Raw genomic sequence first — 19760 nt, 5'->3', positions numbered from 1 at the left:
ATTCTATCGACACCTAGTGCCTTTCCACAAGGTTCAAATTGCTAAGGCTTTGATGTTTATTTAGATGGAGTAAGGTTGATAACAAAGCTTAGTGCCTTTGAAATGCCAAAGTATGCTCTAAAGGAAATTCTTTAATGGTTGAGAGCTTAGAATTTAAGGGTTGAGAGCTTGATAAGATTCATTATGTAGAAAACTGCTGGGTGATTGTCAAAATATAAGTATTGCTGACAAGATAGATTTGTATTGTGGTGAGACTCTTAAGGTTTCAAAATGGTCTATCCATAATACATGGTATTTCAAGCTATGGGGCTCCTTGCTATGCTTTCAGCAAGTATAACTTTGTTGCATCAATGGATGTGAGGGTATTTTGATGAGCTTGTATAATGTGCTTGAATTTGAAATGTTAGCCGGAGCTAATTTTTTGCATGTGGGATGCCTTTTGTGCATTTGATAGAGGACACATTTTGTGAGTGTGTGTGTGTGAGAGAGAGAGAGAGAGAGAGAGAGAGAGAGAGAGTACGTGTTGAAGTTGAATGTAGAAATTTAATGAAGGTTGAGAAGTGGGAATGCCACTTTGATTCTAGTTTAAAAGTTTTCATGGTTGCGATCAACTCAGAACTATACAACATGGGAGCGTGGTTGAAGATCTTGAAAAGAAGAATCTATTTTGACCTTAACATTAAAGACTTGATGAAATACTCCATTTTGTGTGAAAAAACTCCCAAAGTTTTAACCAAGATGACCTCATAGTAGGGTTACAATGTAAAAGATTAGATGAAATAAGCAATTTTGGATGGGGAAAAACCCAAAAGTTTTAGCTAAGTTCACCTAATGTAGAACATAGTAGGTACCAATGGGAATATAATACCCTTGTTAAGGTTCTCTTTAACTTAACAGAATTGATTATGTGAAGCTCACTAACACAACCTAATCGTAGGTGGAAAATGCATTTAATTTATTTTGATTAGAAAATAGAGTTGTTGCCCCTCCTTTCCATTAAAGCAAACACTTGAAATGATATTTTGTCATTGTGAGTCTCATCCAAAGAAAAGAGTAGGTTGAATGTTTAGACCTCGCATATTTATCCATGTTGTGTTGAGAAGACTTGGTTGTTTAAATGTTTAGAATGACTTTCGAAACTCTTACTTTTGAAACATGGGAAGACATTAAAAAAAAAGCTTGACCACTAAAAACCTTAATCCATATTCAAAACTAGTAAAAGATTAAGACTTCCAATTTTGAAAGGAAGCTAATGCACTCATAGATATAAGGTTGTGGACAAATAAGGGAATCCAATTGCTCATACAAAATGAGCCATATGCTCAATCCCATCGTGTGGAAGCGCATTGGACACTTGTTTCTTGAGTTGAGGCCTTTTTACCTATTCAAATTGTCCAATCTAGTGGAAAACGGATCTCTTAATATACAAATTGTAAAAGATGACCATCCATCATTGAATTAGAGAATGAAATGAAATTCAATGCTTATGCTTCATTGCCATGTGCTCAATATATCAAGTAGAAGGGATTACACAATTTTCTCCCAACATGATATCTTTACCATGCATGGTTGAATTAGAGGGAAAAATGGAATACAATTTTGGTGCGATATTTCTATATGTTGAATATCGTCGAGTGTAAGCACCTTGCATACTTTTTTCTTGACTCAAGATCTTTCACCCATTCAAGTTTGACATTGGAATGAAAATTGGCTCCCTTGGTATAGAAGTGTGAAAATGGCTTCCTTAGAATGTGTGAAAAATGGCCATCCATGATTAAATTAGAGGGGAAAGTAGAATCCAATGCTTAAGTTCCTTTCTACAAGTGTACTTGGATGCTCTTTTTTGGCTTGCGTGAAGGCGATTCAACAAGAAGCTAAAATGGCCAATTTTTGTTTTCAAAAAATGTAGATTTTTTATTTGTCCATTTGCCTTCACATTTTTAGCCCCCCCTCCCCCATTCTCTCTCTCTCTCTCTCTCTCTCTCTCTCTCTCTCTCTCTTTCTCTCACATCGCTTTCAATGCATCATCTCCGCCCTCTTTTGCTATTTGGATCTCGAGAAGGCCTTATGAATGATTTATTATAATTCACCTTGTTTTAATATTGAAGGCCCTTTCACTTGAGTTTGGCCATTGAAGTAAAAAAAAGCAAATTTTGATAGAAAGTCTAAAAATTGACTATCTAGGGTTGAATTAAACATGCAAGTGGAGTCTAATGCGTATGTGGCCTTGCCACAAACTCAATCCCACCAAGTGCAACGTCGTTTCACACTACTTAGGGTCCTTTACCCACTCAAGATCTCTGCCCTCTTTTGCTATTTGGATCTCAGAAAGGCCTTATGAATGATTTATTATCATTCACCTACGTACGACCTCCCATGTCTCCAGCACTTGTTGTCCCAATGAATGCCACATAAGGTTGCATTTTCAATCGTCTTTTAGGGTTGAATTAAACATGCAAGTGGAGTCTAATGCTTATGTGGCCTTGCCACAAACTCAATCCCACCAAGTGCAACGTCGTTTCACACTACTTAGGGCCCTTTACCCACTCGAGATTGCCCATTGGAGTAAAAAATTGCTCCATTGGTATATAAGGTGTGAGAAAATACAAATTATAGTTGAATTAGAGGGGTAAACGGAATTCAATGCTTATGTCCGATTACTACATGCTAAATCTTATCAATGGGAGGGACTCGCTTTCTTGTTGCCTAACTCAAGGCCCTTAATCCACTCAAATTTGGTCAAATTAGTTAAAAATATCTCCAATTTAATAGGTGCCCACGATGTTTTCAAAAAGAAACTCCATTAATTAGCTATCGCGGGCGTCTAAAGAAGATAGGTATTAAGGTAACATTGACGTGTTAGTCGAACACCTCTGACTTCACAACGATTGATTAAAGTATGCAATTAATGCCTCTCGATTTGCGACTTCTTCAGAGGCTTTGTTCCCCACCTCTCGATTCTTCTACCACTGTCGCTTCTCGAGAAGCTTCTCCACACCACTATATAAACCAGCCCCCCTGAAAGGGTAGGAGGGCAAAGAGGGAGAGGGCAGGAGGGGAGATCGACCAAGGAGAAGGGAGTTGCAGGAGCAAAGAGGCCCGAAGTGAGGTGAGATATGGGAGTGAAGTGTGAGGCTTAATCAAGCACGGCTTGCAAGTATATTGATCGCAATAAGGCTTGCAATAAGTGAAAATTAAGGTGGATTGAGGTGTGAGACACGCTAATTAATTGAATTTTGAGAGGAGAATGAATAGAGTAGTAAGGAAAGTGTGCATTAACCCCATTGTGATGCTAATTTTAGGGAGGGAATTGGGCTCTTTGTAGGTAAAAGAGGTAACTGGGTAATGAATAGAGTAGTAAGGAAAGTATGCATTAACTCCATTGTGATGCTAATTTTAGGGAGGGAATTGGGGTCTTTGTAGGTAAAAGAGGTAACTGGGTAAGAAGTCATTTTTTCATGCCAATGTGGGGGGGGATTATAATAGTACTTTCACCATTTTTACCGATGTTTATATTTATACTTAGATTGAATCTATACAACTTTCAAGAAGTTTTAATGCTTATACTGATGCTATTGGTTTTTAAAACATGGTTCCAACAAATGCTTTTTGAGGTATGTATTTGAAGAGAGAGGAAGGGAAATTGGAGGGGGAGGGGGAAAGGGGATGTTAGAGGGGGAGAGGGAAAGGTGATTTTAAAGGAAAAGGGGATATTGGAGGGGGATATTTGATGAGGTAAGCCTCCACAATTGAGCATTAAAACATTTTGGAATGGACGTCGTCCTTAATGATTTCACATATAAATCCTTCATGTTTTCCAAATGATAATAATAAATAACTTTTTGCCCTTCCCAAGAGGAGTAGGGCTTAGTATCTATGCGAGTTTCAAAAGAGAAAAAGGATTTTTAGTATTTCTTGTGTGTTCGACGTTTTTGTGTGGTTCACAAAAGTGAATGGTGGGCATGTGGCTTGAAAATGAAAATTTACATTCAAAATTATGTTCGTGTGTCCTCTTCCTAGTGTCTCCATGAAGGTGCTTGTCAGCTAATTCTTTTAATCTCATCAATGCGAGGGCCACTCTGCGTGGTCTCCGTGATCTCTGTATCCGGTTGTTTGTGGCTCCTGTATCTCTGACTGCATCCCTCCTCGTCTTCGTATTCTCATGAAGATTGTAAACATGTGTTAAAATGCATCCATTGAGAGGCTTAGAGAGAAGGACCCAGGTTCCCAGTGGCTTAGTGACAGATACTGCAGGCCACGGAAACTCATCAAGCTGAGTTCTCGTATTTAGGGCCAAATGGGACTAGACAGCTCTATCAGTCCACTGGGCCTCGATCTGCTGGGACCTAGCTTCAAACACTGAGAGATTAGCAAGGACATATGCATGCAGACTCTCAGGGATCCTTGAGGTGACCACATCTTTTTATCGGTAGTTGTTTCAATTAGAAGAGTCGTCATCTGCAACTCAGCTAGCTTGAGAGGCAGTTTGGGCACATGTTTCGATGATTGTCCCACAGAGCTTAAGCAAATAGCTAAAGGCTACATTCACAGATGAGGAGCTTTAGGGGGCTCTCAAAGCTCTTCCTCCTTTGAAATGCCCAGGTGAGGATGGCTTGACTTTGACTATGCACTCCGCTCTGCTTGGCTTGCATGGAGTTTTTTGACTAAGGCTCCCTCCTGCGGTCCTTGAGTTGAGGCTGGATATGCCTGATTCCAAAGGGGGGAGATAGATTGGATATCAGGTAGTGGAGATTTATCACCTTACATGACACCACTTACAAGATCTTGAACAAAGTCTTGAGCTTGCCGTTGAGACCCCACCTATTAGACATCATTCATGACATGTAGGCAGGTTTTGTTCAACAACGCTTGGATGCTCATTTAACCTCCTGCACTCAGCCCCATCTTGGGCAAGTATTTACAGCCGGTCTCCTTTCTTTTTGTTTGTTCTAACAGCCCTCCTCCATCCCAGGGGGTTTAGGCTTCAACAAACTGCCAACCAACTACTTGTTTAAGCAACCCTATAGGCACCTGAAAACCGTAGGAAAGCAAATGTGCACTTCAAACACATTTTGTAACTGATTGTAGTTGGTTTGAAAGAATTACAGGACATGGTAGAGGACTCGTCTCCCTCGTAGATCATGGAGATCAAAGGTTGAGGGACTAATCTAGGAGAAGGTTTAGGAGGAGCATAAGAGTGGGAGAGGAAGAAGATGTAAGAGCATAGGGGAGAAGAAGGGAGAAGGAGAGGGAGAGGAAAAGTTGCAAGGTTGGAGGAGAGGGGAGTAGGAGGCAAGGCTAGGACATGCTTTTGGATGTGGAGTACAAGGGAGCATGGACACTTGGAGACAATTTCTTGGAATACCAAAGTAGAACTCAACACAATGCCCCAAAGAGTATGGGCTTCATTCCATTATGGGGTATTTATACAAGTTGGAGAGCTTCTCTCTCTACATGTAGGAATTGTAAGACATTCTCTCTCTACATGTAGAACTTGCATCTAGGATGCGCATATAGAAGTTGCATGTAGGAGTTTCATGTTGCATGTATGACTTGCATGTTGCATGTAGGAGTTGCATGTAGAAGATGCATGTAGGAGTTGCATGTACAAACTGCAAGTAGGAATCATATGTAGAACTTGCATGTAGAACATGCATGTAGGAGTTGCATGTAGGGCTTGCATATTGAAGATGCATGTTGAGGATTCCTAAGAGAGATTATTCCTAGCCTTATGCAAGTACAAGCGGGGCTTTGCCGCTACCCTACACACATTCTATGCTACCTACGTCCATGTTGGCACACAGAGACAACAACATGCTATGAAGAGTTGAGACGACGCCGCCCCACACAGAAGGCAAAGTTTAGATATATTTGTAGCTTTGAAGTTCCAGATTAGGGAGTAATTTTATATTTTTGGGAGAATAGTTTGCTTATATGTGCTTGTGTTCCCACGCTAATTCTTATTCTCATGTGCTTATATTCTTTCTCACAAGATCCTATGCTTGACATAAGTTTAAATGCCTATGAATATGTTCTTTTTGGTATGAACACAAGATTAAAAGCCTATGAATTTGTAGAACACATAAGCATACGATTAAGAGTGTATCCGTATGAACACATAAGCATACGAATATTTGAAACTTAAAATGTTCTTATTGTTATGGACAAAAGTTTAAATGCCTATGAATATTTTTAATTTTTCATGCATAAGAGCTTATGAACATCGTTAAGAGCTTATGTGCATGAACATATAAGCGTGCGAGCTCAATGTCTTCATTACTAGATTCCAGATGAAGATTCTAGAATGCTCTTTATGTTCTTTCTTATTCGTTTATTGTTATGACTATGCTCTTGCTCACAAGATCCTATGCTTAACATAGGTGATTTACCTATGACTATGTTCTTATTGTTATGAACAAAAGATTAAATGCCTATTAATATGTAGAACACAAGCATACGATTAAGAGCTTATGAGCATGAACACATAAGCATATGAGTATTTGAAACCTGAAATGTTCTTATTGTTATGTGAAAAGTTTAGATGCCTATGAATATTTGAAAATTTTCATGCATAAGAGCTTATGATCTTCGTTAAGAATGCCTATGAATATGTTCTAATAATTTTTTTTTTGCTTATGATATACATTTATGTTATATCCGTAGGTCTGCACACCTTGAATCATCCAGATGATACTTCAACTGAATCGTTTCATAATAGATGGATCCCTTGAAGTGGCATTCTTGGTTGAAGTTTTGGCAATGCTCCAGCTCGTGGTTCTTGATCTTCACAAAGAACTACGCAAGGTCACTATCATATGTCCGCGATGCCTGCCAACCATTCAGAAAAAATATATTATGCATCAGTATGCTTGTTATCAAATTGAAATTCATTCCTGGAAATCCACACAAACCATAATGCATGTGTTCGAATGAATGCCTATTGTGAGTGTTTGACTTTAGATTCATCCCCAAGCAGAATTTCTTTCCAATTGATTGGCTCGCCTAATTGTATCTGCACTTTCTTCTTCCAGACTTTCCTAGCTGCTATGAGTAAGTGAAAAACGTCTTCTTGCACTCTCTAATAGCGTCAGCACTTGCCGTCCCCTTTGCCAATCATAAGGCCCCTTGCATTTGTCCAGACAACCTTCAGCATAACTAATGAGAGCAAGGTTGACATCTTCTTCGGAATAACTTTGGCCCAAATATAATGAAATCTCCACTTCCAACAAAGCGTAGAGTCGGAGATGTTCCACTGGGAATTTAGTACAGGGATGCTATCTTCAATAGAGTCATAAGGTGTAGGAATCGGAAGCAAATGAGGGGAGCATATCTAGCTAAACTCTAAGGCATAGTTAAGCACTGAGCCCACCTTCCACTATGTGTCACCTTTCGAAAGAGCTTGTCTATCAGTGACAAACATAGCATCTTGATTGGTCAGTCTGAATTCTCTTCAAATCTCCAGCAAGGTCTTCCATCTGATATGATCCCTTTTCCAAAACTGACCCCAAGATTGGATGCCGTTGTTGAAAAGGAAGTAGGCTCGAATAAAATCTGTATTGCTAAGTAAAGCATTTTTGTAAATTACAAACACCCAAATAGAATCCAGTCTCATAAAAGAGCCTTTGTCAGAGAAGCGCAGTTGAGTTTTGATTGATTCTAGTGCTTTCCACAGGGATTTCCATAAATCACTTCCCTTGGTTGAGTAGGGTTCAGGACAGAACACCGTAGACAGAATTGGGTAATTCTTCCACCTCTTTGCCCTAATAGGCCGAATGAGCTTGAAGTTTCGAGCGAGAGGTGTAGCCCAATCTAGTTCTGGATTTAGAAGAACTTTGAAGATCCATGTCGCAGCCAATTTCGCCACTCCTGCTTTATGTCAACCACTCCCAGACCTCCTTCACTCTCGGGTCGAGTGCAGAAGTTCCATCTCACCTTGGCAATTATGTTATACCCCCCCCACAGAAAGGATTTGTATTTGGTGATAAGTTTATCCAGTCCCGCTTGACTTGGTCGCCACAACAAGACAAGTAAAAAATAGTTATGGGATACATGCAATGATTGAGTACCATCCTTCTTCGTGCCAGGTTTGATTGAAATCCTCTCCACTTTTCCAGATGTGTGCTGAACCTATTAAGTACCCAGTCCCATCGATCCTTGATAGACACCTCAAAACCCATGGGTATGCCAAGCAGTCTGAACACAATGTCTTTTTGGATCAGTTGACAGCCCAGGTGATCTAGCTCAACTTGAGCTTTTCCACTGAGAGTGTAATAACCTGTTTTGTTACGATTGATGAGTGAGCCAGATGCTAGACATTAAGTTTCCAGGCATTCCATAACTTCACTCACATCATGAATGGAGTTTCTAGGCATAAGATTGGTGTCGTCCACAATTTGCTGCATAAACTGAGCCCTCAGATGTTTTTTCAATGAGCAACTAGCCCAACGCATCTGTAGCTATAGCATATAGGAGAGGGGCGATGGGGCAGCCTTGCCTAATGGATCTTTTCAACTGGAAAGGTGAAGACATCTCACCATCAATGCACACCCTGGCAGAGGCATTGGAAAGTAGCAGTTTGACCGCGGCGATGAAATTCAGCCCCAGTCCCATGTCTTTCATGGATTGAATTAGAAAATCCCAATCAAGCCTATCATAAGCTTTATCAAAATCTATTTTGATGAAGCAAATATCTTGACTAGATCCCCTAGCATGCTCACATCCTTCCCATATATTTACAATAGCCTCCAGGAGGTGTCTCCCATTTATGAATCCCTTCTATTCCTGCAAAATCTATATGTCCATCTTGTGCTAGATTCTTAGTGCTAGGGCCTTGGCAAAGATTTTGTAACTACAGTTAAGCATAGTCAGAGGTCTCCAATTTTTTATTAAATATTTTCTTCCATCTTTTGGAATAAGTTTGACTATTCCACTATTTAGGTGATCAGGGTGGAGATACTTTCCTACCATACCTCCAGAAGTCTAGGGCCTATCCACTTCCAAAAGGCTTTGTAAGTCTCAATGGGTAAGCTATCTTCTCTAGGGGTTTCGCCGTCTTTCATGGTGGCCAGCATTGCTTCTTAAGTTCACCAGGGTAAGAGGAGCTTCCAAGCTCTGATGATTAAGACTTGTGACAACCCTTTGTCTTGCAGCCTGGCATCTAAGTCTTGCACGAGCTACTCTATCATCTGACTGCATCATTCTTGACAAAAGGTTATTAAAGTGCTCACAAATGTACTCTCTGTTTTTAGTGTCTGATTGTCCCCAATTGTTTGTGCTGACTTCAAGAAGTGGAATTTCCTCTAACATTCTCTTCCTACATATAATCTTGAAAGTTTCTTTGGTGGGCCTATCAAGCTTACCTGCCCACCATCTTTTGGTGTATAGTCTGGATGAGGAATATCTTATGCTTTCTAGGCTGGCTAGTTTGCTCTTAGCAAGGCCAAAGCTCAATCTGCGCTTGAGTATCACCATTACGTGCCTGAGCTTCAAGAGTATCGAACCTCTTTTAGACAGTGTCTATTCTCTGTCAACGGACTTTATTCTTGAGCTTTCTGGCCTTCTTGAGAAGTTCTTGCATTTTAAGGACATTCCTAATCCAAAGGTCAGCCACTAACTCGTCAATGAGTCTAGGAGCAGTCCAAAGCTCCTTCACTTTGTCTTGTATAGTACCTAGCTGGAAAAGGCTGGGATTAGCCTTAAACCAGGATGAGGCTCTTGTACCTGACCCAAAGTCACACAAAAGTAAAAGTGATTTGTGATCAGAGAACACAAAAGTGGAATAGACTATAATTTTTAAGCTAGAAGTATCTTCGAGGAGAGTTTGAGAAAGATAGGCTTTGTCCAAATGCTTCTCTCCTTGAGTCCCCAATCTGCCTGTTGGACCAAGTGAAGTCTCCTGCACCGATTGTGTCCACCAAATGGAGAGAATCTTTGAGGTTGCTCCATGCATGCAGTTCAGATCCTCTTAAGGTATTACCTTTGCCTAGCCATTTGTCATCACTTCTTTCAATCATGTTAAACTCTCCTATTAGCACAACATCATCTCCGAGATTGGATAAGGACTACCAAGTAGTACACCTCTCACGACAGTTAGTAGGTGCATAAACTAATACTAACAAGAATGTAATGCCCTTGAGTAGGCATTTCAATAGAATCCATCGGTTCTCAGTGTCAATAACAACATCTAGTACACTTTGAGAATAATGAGACAAATTTCTAATTGCACACCCCCCTCTACCTTCCGCATGGGTGGTGAGGAGGATCAGTATTGCTTCTGGGCTTGATTCATTTTAGAGGACAGCTCTTAACTATGTGGTTAGATAGACTGCACAGAAAACATGAATTGGGAAGGTTCTTATACAGAACCTTTTCTTCTCTTATTACTCCTCCCCTCCGATTAAGGATTACAATTGTATCAGGCAACTCCTCCACTAAATCGAGTTGAACACAGACCTAGGGATTACCTCTAGGATTAATGAACTATTTCCTTTCTATACTAACTACTTCTCCTAGGCTACAACAAATTAAAGCGGCTTGGTTACATAACAAGAATGGAAAATCAAGCACCTCTAGCCTTGATGGAGGAACCGGACATTAGTGACTAGATTGCCTCTCCTGATCCAGTTGGTTCTAAACCAATTCTCAAGGAAAGCAGCTAGAGGATGAGGTCCATGCAGATATCCAATAAGTGCATGCGATTCAAGCCATTCGACTAATTCATCAAGAAGATCTTCATCAACCTGAGCAAAGATGGTTTTACTTGGTTCAGAAGGCTTCCTCTCTCCTGCAATGCTTGAGCTCCTCAGCTTTTGAATGCTTCATGGAGCATCGGATGATCGATTTCCTAACTTTGTTCCATTGGCGGTGGGGATGTCAACTTTGCGGGAGTTCTTCTTGGACAGCTGGCCATCCTCTTGGGTCGACTTAGCAGTTGTGGTCTGGGGCCCATTCCTCTCTTCTTATACTCTCGCTTGTCCGGGAGTTGCCAAAATGTTTTTTCTTTCTTTGAAAGGGGTAGAGAAGAGGCCCCCTCTGTTCTTCTCGAGAACCCCCGCATAGGTGGAGTCGGGTGTTGAAGCTTGTCCAGGGCGGCTCTAGGAGCCACTGCTTCGGTGTTGAGAGAACTATGACCTGCGGACTTCCAAGCTTGCTACCTCCATGACCTACGAGGGCAAAGGTGTTTCCTCGATCATCACCTTACTCCATTGCACCGTATTCCCCTTAGTGCTTCACTCTGTTCTAATAAATATGCTCATTGACAAAAGTGGAGAGTGAATGATTATTATCCACTTATGTATATATGCAAATGTACTTGTATTGGCTCAATGTGAATGGAGATTAATCATGTGTTCATTGGTTGTGTATATGTTCGATGTGTGTAGAACTTCTTTAAGATCACGTGAGTATTTGAAATTTTCCATGCATAAGAGCTTATGAGTTCATACTCATAAGCACATCACTATTTGAAATTTTGCGTGCATAGTGCTATTTTTTTTACAAACTTAAGTTTAAATGCCTATGAATATGTTTCGATACTTATGCTCATTGGAAAAAGTGGAGAGTCAATGACTCTTATCCACTTATGTATATATGCAAATGTATTTGTATTGGCCCAATGTGGACCAAGATTAATCATGTGTTCATTAGTTGCATGCATAATGCTCTTTTTGTGAACATAAGTTTAAATGCCTATGAACATGTTCTAATACTTATGCTCATTGACAAAAGTGGAGAGTGAATGATTCTTATCCACTTATGTACATATGAAAATGTACTTATATTGGCTCAATGTGCTCATTAATCATGTGTTCATTGGTTGTGCATATCTTCGATGTGTGTAGAACTTCTTTAAGATCACATGCGTATAATGACTTCATAAGCATATACGCATAGGACAAGCATATACACATATGTAGAAATGAATAAATACATGATTAGGCTCAATCACATCCCATAGACTTCTCATCCAAGTATTGTTGCATGGTTTTCTTGTTCTGTTTTGGCTTCCCAATTGGCGCTAGAGATGGAGACCATGTTCCGTCTGCCACTGGTGTGGAATTTGTGGAGTAGCGGCAATGTTTCTCTATAAAAGGCATAGCCCTTTGGATGGAGTTTCCAAACCATCATTGATGGCTTGGAGTGTGGTGGAGGGGTGTAATGTTTGGTTTGCTGCTCTTTCCTTAAGCACTTGCAAGCTTATCACATCTCGAACTAACATGGCCATGGATTGAGACAACAAGGAATCATCTCCACTTGCGTCATAGAGTCTCCACATTTACTACATAAATTGCTACGTCCAAACCAAAAACATGTTCGATCTTCCAAGCTGTACCTACTATGTTTTCCATCATGGAAATGTACTCCCTAAGTCCACATTGAAGTCTCTCCATTGTCATTAGAGTTTCGAAATTGGATGTGCCTAGAGTCTTGAAAACATCTTGTAATGGGCTTGAAGCACTAGCTTGCTCTCTGTGCACATCATATTCTCCAACTACAGGACCTTGAAAAACAAAGAAAACCCCTAAATCAACTATGACATACATTTATAATGTAAAAGTTATCGAGCGAGCTTTAGTCCTTCACAAACCTTGATGGTCAAACTCCATGAACTGGTGACCATGTAGGCATAGCACCCTAACTACCACTGTCTCCAAGGGAATACCATAGAGGACTAGAACTTTCACTTGGTGCTTGCAGAAATTACTTGCAATACCAATCACAATCACACAGCAAGAGTTCACATTATACATGGTATATCTTTCTCCTTTTTTAGGCATGCTACACAAAATCCCTTGCACTTCACCATGTCAACATACCAATAATATGGCAAGCACTTACATAGTAGTTTGTCTAACAACCAATCCATATGCCTTTTGCGAGAGTGATGCAACCAATCCCCTCTCTATCAATTAGATGTAGGCTTAAGCTTTTGGGGTATCCGACATTTTGTAAAGGCCATGTGCCATACTTGTTAAGAACTCTCCCTTCAAATATTCCATTTCTTATATATAAGTCAATTTCATCAATTAATAGGGGCCTATCAATTGGAGAATACTCAGCAGTCTCAGTACTTGCTTGGTCTGATGATTCTATGGATAAGATATTTGGAGATCTCTCATCCTTTGGGGCCTCTAATTTGATCCTTTTATCGTCTCTCTCATCGACATTCAGGAAGTAGCGCTTCACAAAAGATTTGTCAATGGTTTCCATAGCACAACTCGACGCTCGACGATTCTACATTAGCATCATAGGTAGTAGCACCTTCGCTTCACATGTAGGAGTTACTTGTGTCGTTTAAAAAAAATATCATTCTAAATTTCACCGTTGACTAGTTAATTTCAATTTGTCTTATGAGACATTGATCACATAAATACTACTTTTACATACAATTTTATAATTTAGATTTTAAGATACTTCTCACAACACCACTTTTAAAACATAAAAATTGAAAATGTAAGGAAATTTTTAGCATGTATATTTAAAATTATAATAAAAGTAAAAGTATCAAATATTAAGCAACACATTCTAAGCTTATTGTATCAACACCCCTTCATAACAAAGTTCAGATCCTCTTCATTAGTTTCAGTCATTTGTACAAGAGTATGTAAAAAATATACACTTATTCAAATCTATTTACTTGAAAGTGCTAATTATACAAGTGCATGTGCGTACTTAAATACTCTGAGAAACCTAATGCCCTTGCGGTTTCGTAGTACCAGGGCTTCATCATGCTCTTGTTTTTGGTTTTCTTATAGTTGACAACCTTCTTCTTAAGTTTATTCTTTCTAGCATCGATGGATTTCAAGTTGGAAGATCCATCGAAAGATGCCATTTCTGGAGACATAGTCAGAAGCGACTGCTAGAAACTATAATTGGCTTTCAACACTTTGCATTCAACTCCTAACTTCTTAAGGTGATGCACAACCATGCGAGTAGTTTCTCACCATAGTCATAAAGCTTGGATAAAAATAACTGCATGATAGTACGAAATACCACTGAGTCACTCATTAAATATTTAACATAATCTAAGTGAAGAAGTTATTTTATACATATTTCATTTACTATATGAATTTCATGAATGCCAAGAATGGTTTACCATGTAGGATGAGTATGGAGGAGTTACGTGCAATCAATTCAACATTTGGATGAACAAAAGTAGGTGTGCATGCATTCACAACATAGGAACCAATGATTAACGAATCTGGAATACAAAAAATTTGGGTTACGACCTACTACTAAAAATGGATTGTGAAAAAAAAACCTGATGAAAAGTATCTCTGTTACATCGGGCAATTGCTTCATGTAAAAAAAGAGGGTACAAACATGTACACCAACATGGCTGCTCGCTGCAAATGCCACCCAAAAAGCCAAAAAAAGCTAATTAAAACAAGCATCCTTCATATTGTTCTAGAAGCTACAATCTATACCCAAGTTATAAATGAAGTTAGGAGAGGTTTTAACATACAGTTGGTCTGTAAAAGTTTCAAGGATGCGGGAGTGGGAAAAAGAATCTCTAGAATAGAATTATAACTAAATAACCATACGATCATTGTCCAAAATCAGCACCTCATATCTAAGATTTTACATTTCACTAATGTAGATCAAACTCTAAAAAGCACAACTAGCTTGCAAACTACGAATAGGATGTTAAGGGGTTGGCTTGTTAGGTGGTCATGGAACCTAAGGCAAGGAGGATTCTCAAACTGCTCTGACTTAACAAAGTGATGCTTCAAATTTTAATCTAACAAGGTAGTCTGAATTGGAATATCGTGTACAATGATGTACTATGCATTTGGAGTTGGTTGGACGTGATGGTAAGGAAAATTCTCACAAATTTCCATTTTCTACATATGTCGAAACAAATCAATAAAATGTAGTACAAGGTAAATTCTTAACTAAAATGGGAGAAACGGGTAGCTTTAGGTGGTCTTGGAACCTAAGGCAAGTAGGATTCTCAAACCACTATGACTTAATGAAGTGATGCTTCAAATTTTACTCTAACAAGGTAATATGAATTTGAATATCATATACAGTGACATATCTGTGCATTTGGAGTTGGTTGGACCTGATGCCAAGGAAAATCCTCACAAATTGCCATTTTCTACATATGTGGAAACAAATCAATGAAATGCAGCACAAGATGAATTCTTAACTAAAATGCGAGAAAGGGGTAGCTTTCCAAGAACAAGCAACAAGAGAGGTGGTAAGTACATTCATAGTGTGAGACAAGCTACAAAAAGAAGAGCTAGTTGGGTGGAATTAGTTTTTACTTAAGAGAAACATAGGGAAACAAGGAAGGGTGAGGAGAAGTTTTTGCTAACATTTGGGGCAGAAAACTAGCAAGGCAGACAACCCATGTTATGTCAATGCAAAGCACAATAAGGAGGGTCCTACTTCCTGAGTCTCTCTATGGAGATGAGGTCTCTCTGCAGTGCTTGCTTGCGCTCCTGAAGAGCCCTCCTCTGCCTAAGGGCATGAGCCTGCAACTCCTCATTGCTCCTCTGGATTGCATCGGCCACCCACCAAGTCTAGCCCTTGCACGGTGCCATCTCTGACTGCTGCCAAATCTCTGCCATGACCTGTTGAATCTCCTCATCTTGTAGGAGGTCCTCTGGAATGCATACCCCCTTTTGGGGAAGACCTTGGGGGAGCTGCTCTAAGTGAAGTATTGGTCTGACATCGTGGTACCTGCCAGAATCTTGTAGAGCCGCCTCTGTGCAGTGCCTAGTCTCTAATATAGAAGTGGTCTAGCCTCTCAAGAAGTCCATCATGTCTCCTCTATCCAAAAGAGGAGGCTGCCAGTATCCTACTAAACTCTAGCTCTTGCCACGGGTCTCGGCCACCATGGATCATGAAAATGAATTGCTCTTAGGTGCTTCGCTCTGCTGCTGGCATCTTAGAGAAGGAGGCACCGCCCTGCTTATCCTCCCCAAACTCCAGGTTATTGAAGTCCCCTTCAACAATCTAGGAGTCTACATCCAGATGACATTCTGATAGCCTCCTCGAAAAGGCCGGACGGTGCTGTCTATACACGTTCAGGATCCCAATCCTAGACGCTACATTTCTTCTCTAATGAACTGCATGGTCCACTCCTCCTCCATTTCCAACATTAGATCAGGTTGTCCTTGGAAGTGGCCACTCTGAACTGTCAAAAGAAGGCAAGGGAAGCGGTTCTAATCTTCCATACTAGCCTTTTTTAATCGAAACTATGAACATTGAGTCATAAAAGAAGGTCCCGCCCTTCTTCAATTCTGATGGTGTGCAACCTTCGTACTGAAGACTCCCAATCTTAGCATGAAGGACATGCAACACCCCAGTTATGCATGCTACTGGCTCCTGCTCTTTGTAAGTAGATGGATACAAATCTATAAAACAAATGCAAGACATAAGAAGTCCCCAAACAAATGCAAATACTTTGAAGCATGACACTAGTACACTTTGGAATACTTTGCATGTATATGTCTACATGCGTAAAGACGTGTTGAATGTATACCCGCGTTATGATTTTGCTGCTGGGAGACATTTCAAAATCTAATATCCTCCCCTTCCAATGTTTGTCTATGTCCATTGCATCTTTCCAAGCCACTTTATAGCACCCATGAGTACTGGATTGCATTGTTATCCATGAATATTTTCTATAGAGTTGAGGAATCCATCCCCCATGCTCATCCTTGATGTTCTTCAGTATAATAGATTGTAAACTACCTCAATATCTGTCATTTTCCATCTCCATAGTCCTTGTTCCTAGTTCCATATGATTAACAATAGCTTTCTTCGTCTCTCATTCCACCCATAATCTCTCCCCCCCTGGTATCTGCCTCAAATAATTAAAAAATATAGCAGCTCAAAATTTTACCTCCCCCCCCCTTCTCTCTCTCTCCTTAGTATCTGCCTTCAAATAATTCAAAAACATAGCAGTTTGAAATTAAAATCTCTCTCTCTCTCTATCCCTCCTATACCAGAGATGAAACAAATGTCAAAATAATCTTATGGATCTAAATATCATCAACCTCTATCTCCTTTCCCTCTCTACCTTTTGCAACAAACATATAGACTACTTCTAAGACAAAGAGACAACTTTTAAAGAGAAATAACTTCATTACCTTGAAACTATGTGTCCTTTCTTCTGAAGCTGATTCTCTATACTCCAATAATGCAAAGAAAGAGACAAAAATGATGGAACACCCTTTTTTGTACTCCTTCAAAAATGCCTCAAATAATTCAAAAACATAACAACTCAAAATTATAATATCTCTCTCTCTCTCCCTCCCTCCCTCCCTCCCTCCCTCTCTCTCTCTCTCTCTCTCTCTCTCTCTATAGGGTATCTGCCTTCAACTAATTCACAAACATAGAAGCTTGAAATTATAATCTCTCTCTCTCTCTCTCTCTCTCTCTCTCTCTCCCTCTCTCCCTCTCTCCTTCTCTCTCTCTCTCTCCCTCTCTCTATCCCTCCTATACCAGAGAAGAAACAAATGTTGAAATAATCTTATGATTCTAAATATCATCAACCTCTATCTCCTCTTCCTCTCTACCTTTTGCAACAAACACATAGATGACTTGTGAGGTAAAAACGTAATAAAGAGATAACTTTCAAAGCAAAATCACTTCATTACCTTGAAACTATGTGTCCTTTCTTCTGAAATTGATTCTTTATACTCCAATAAGGCAGAGAAAGAGGCGAAAATGATAGAACACCCTTTTTTCGTACTCCTTCAAAGAAGAATCAAGTTGTACCTTTGGTTTCTAAGAAGAGAGTAGCAATGTACGAATGAATGGAAGTAATAACGAAATAGAAGAGAGGAGGGATAAATAGAGCTTGGGTAGAAGTTTTCTCTAAGAGATTTTCGCAGCAGGTATAAGAAAAACGTGAACAAAGAGGAGGGAAAGTGACGAATCAAGAGTAGATTGAAACAAGAAGCTTGGACGGAAGTTTTCTTTGAGTGATTTTTGCATGTGTAAGAAAAACGTGCACAAAGAGGAGGAAAAATGACTAATCAAGAGTAGATCAGAGATAGTTTGAAACAAGGTGCTACAAGATGTTGGGAATGCATTTTTGGAGTGCATGGAAGAGGTGAAACGTTTTGGAAGAGAGAGAACAGTGAGAGAGTTGGTTTGGAAGTCAAAGTTTGTTGAGCTAGAAGGAAAACGTGAGCATAGTTCTACTTGGGGTCTAGTTTGGATGGGAGGAAAACAAGGAGGCATGACATGGTAAGGCCCATGTTAGGCCAATGGGCAATATTTTATTGTGAAGAACCAGTGATGTTTTTTGACGTATTTTGAAAAAAAGATGGAATTTCCCCTAGAATCGAGGAGCCTCTGTTACAGAGAAGTCCACATGGCATAATCTCCTTGATGGATTCCATATTCCCTTATCCAAGCCTCTAATATTTTAATGATTCTCTAAAGGGCCCTTTTTGAGTCCAAAATTTTTATAATGTTTTAAGGAACTTTAGATGTTCATCCCAAATTGGACATTTAGAATGAAGATGATTCTCTCCACACACAAAAAAATGGATCTTTGAAGGGTCAATATTTTTTTCTCCTTACCATTTTTACCTTTATCCTTATTTTGCTTGAGACACAGTCGTTTGCCACCTGTAGGTCAAGTAGTAGTTGTCATCTGGTTGGTAGATACTTGGTGATTTTTTCCATTGAACCAATATTCTGAGTCCTCATGCCCATTCTTGGTGTAGGTGTTGCAATCTTCTTCTAAGTGTCCATTCCTAGAACACTTATTGCACCATTTTTTCGCACCATTTTTTCATTACCGCCTGGCTTCCCTCAAATGCCCAATTCCTTGAATGCCTTTTTCGGCTCAAACTTGAGCTTATTTTTCTTTGGTGGCATTTCTTTAGTGTCACTATCTGCATCTTTCTTCTTTTAAAAGGAGGCTATCAGGTGAGCTCAATGCTATTTGCAACCACGTTGGGATAAAAAGATAATTTACATGTAGGTACACTCTAGAGTAGAATGGTGTAGCAAAAAAAAAAAAAAGTCATCGGAGAAGCAAAAGTGATGAAAAGAAAATTGCAAGGCCATATTGGAGAAGTAGCATAGTGATGAAGAGAAAATTATAAGGAAGTATTGGAGAAAAGATTGTGAAATAATTGACTTGATAAATAGATATTCTACTAAAATATTTCAAAGAATTTTCTTTCATGACAAAACTTATAGGGATGAAAGTACATCCTTCAAAGAAGTAGTTCAAGTAATTGAATTTTAGCATGCCATGGATGATTTATAGATCAAACTTGTATCAAGGTGGTACCATTGACAAAAACAAAATTAGATGTGTTGCCAAAGGTTATGCATAAGAATATGACATAGACTTTAGAGAAAATTATGCCCCAATTTTTTAATGCCATTACAAGGGGATTTGAGTTATGCTTTTGGAGGAGCTTGATGATTTCCCATCACCAAGTTATAGTAGGAAACCAAGATGTGCCAACCTGAGATGTTGAAAACCATCTCCTATATGATATCCTCTGGCAAAGGCAAAGGTTGTGCTCAAGACAAGGGCAATGCCTCAAATGCCTCAATCCTAGATACATTTAGAATTGAATCCTATAAGCTAGAGAAATTGGATCTAAGGAAAATTGCAATCCTCCTTTGTAAGCCACACCACCATCCCCCACATGGTCACATTACATCCAGTGCATGCTAGCCACAATCTTGAGAGCTATTATCCACATCCTCTATGCTACTAGGAATCCCCAAAGATGGTGTGGTATCATCTCTAGTACTCTATCTATGTAGCAATG

Source organism: Dipteris shenzhenensis, chromosome 25 (genome assembly GCF_047967505.1).
Source record: "Dipteris shenzhenensis isolate YYH24624 ecotype China chromosome 25, Dip_SZ_1.0, whole genome shotgun sequence".
NCBI classification, from domain to species: domain Eukaryota; kingdom Viridiplantae; phylum Streptophyta; class Polypodiopsida; order Gleicheniales; family Dipteridaceae; genus Dipteris; species Dipteris shenzhenensis.
Note: the sequence above shows the minus strand (reverse complement) of the source record.